At 38.7% G+C, this 1987-nt stretch overlaps 1 pseudogene; it reads right to left on the reverse strand.

Annotated features, from left to right (window-relative positions):
• Positions 1-1387: 1387 nt before the first annotated feature.
• Positions 1388-1632, reverse strand: LOC101679803 (annotated as a pseudogene).
• Between the last annotated feature and the right edge of the window lie 355 nt (positions 1633-1987).

The following is a 1987-nucleotide window of genomic DNA, read 5'->3' on the forward strand; positions in this document are numbered from 1 at the left end:
AATATCTTAAAAAGTTATATTTTAATGTTACTGGCACAGTGATGTAAATAATGTCGAACTATGTGCTTTGACTTGAGAAACCCATGCCTGCCCTGAACAAATTAATCCACGGAGTAACTATTTACAGAGCATTTATTTCTGCTCAGGGCTGGGGAAAAACACAAGTATCTTTTTGGTCCTCATAGAGTTTATATTTTATTTACACTTCCACTTAATGGTCCACATAAAACGCGGATGCACTTTTTAGAAAATCTGGCCATTTGTAAGTCAGAATTTACTTTTAACTTTGGTATAAACTTGCCTTGACAACTCTCACTCCCACGAGTAAAACAAGGCAAGAGATATGTTTGGCAGAGCAACTATTTATGTCCTGTCTTCTGTGTTGCCAGGGTGATGGTAGCAATATTGAAAACACTGGAGGTGGTTGTTTCATTGGCAAGGATCCTGACTTTCACTTCCAAATCGAAGGACTGTAAAAAGCAAAATGTAGGCTGGGGTGTAGGCAGTGGACTGGCCATGCTTGGACATCAACTAGATGAATGGATTATTGGTGATTAACCAAATGTGGGTGCCGTGTAACACTCATAGACAGTATTTTTGTAATCATATTTTAAAACATGAGTATTTGTGATCACCTCAAATATTTGGGTTTTGGTTTTGTTTTGTTTTGTTTTTTGAAAAGCTAAAACCGTATCTTTGTATGCTTTCCAATGTCAGTTATGTTTTTTGCCCACATTTCTCTACCTCTCCCTTCTTTCAGCGGGAAACAACTCAAAAGGTACGCTGTGCTTTTGATCTCTCTTTTAACTAAGAATTGAAATGTTACCACAGTCCAAGTTCAGCTTCTAAAGAATTTTTTAAACATACTGATTATGTACTTTAAAGGGAATAAATTTATGTGGTAATACAGAAAAGAGAAAGTTATCTATTAGGTGAGCTGGATTTTGTGTCTTACTTGAAAGCATCCTATTTATGCAGATTCGTGGACTGGGGGTCAACTGGTGACTTTTCCCTCCCTTACCAGCTTCACGAAATCCGTCTCTTAACTTCAGGTCAGCTAGGACAATGACACTGAATGAAACACAACAACAACAAAACTTCCTTGTGAGGAGTTGTGAGCTGACCCTAGCAAACTTCATGTCTTCCTCCCCATCGTTGGGGGAGACATAGACAGTGTGTGGACACAGAGATGGAGATAAACCAAGGCTACATTTCTTCGATTTCTGTGGTGCTAGTTGCTGTTGTTTTTTTGTGTTTTTTTTTTGTTTGTTTGTTTTTTAAGTTTCAAGTGTACTTTACTTCTTCATTTGTGCTACCATGAGTAGTAAGAGTAGCTTAGATGACAAGCTGGTTTTGATACACTTCTGTGTTATGGCACATACAATGGTTACTGATGTTTTCACTACTTTGTGGTGACTCCACCAACAGGGGACAGGTTCCATTCTATTCCAATCTGTGTGATATTAAACATCCACACAACAACACAATTAGCTGTTCTGCTGGCTGGTGCGGCATGAGCCTATTTGCTGAGAAAATCTAGTGAGTACTTTCTGTGGCTCTGTCTTGCCATAATTTGCTCAATGTTTCTATTCTTGAGATCCTTAGTGTATTTCTGGCCAAGGGAAACATCATGAAGGTGTGATAGGATTGCATTTGATTGCAGCTGCTAGTGTATTGCATTGCAAGAAGCCCTGGTAGGAACTCAAATACTCTTCTCAGAAACTTCTAGATTCAGCTTGTATAATCAGTTTATTGTAAAGGATACATTTCAGGAAAAGCCAAATGGAAGAGATGCACAGAATACAGAATGGGGGTATGGGGAGCTTCCACACCCTCTCTGGGGGGCACCTCATCATCCTAGCACATCAACGTGTTCACTAACTTGGAAGCTCCACTGCTGGGTTTTTTGCTACTTACTAGGTTTTGTCAATTATATGCCATGATGTGATATTTGAAAAGTAGGAATAATTAGGAGATATTTTATATG

The sequence above is a fragment of the Mustela putorius genome, unplaced genomic scaffold (genome assembly GCF_011764305.1).
Source record: "Mustela putorius furo isolate JIRA1106 unplaced genomic scaffold, ASM1176430v1.1 tig00003845_pilon_pilon_pilon, whole genome shotgun sequence".
Lineage (NCBI taxonomy): Eukaryota > Metazoa > Chordata > Mammalia > Carnivora > Mustelidae > Mustela > Mustela putorius.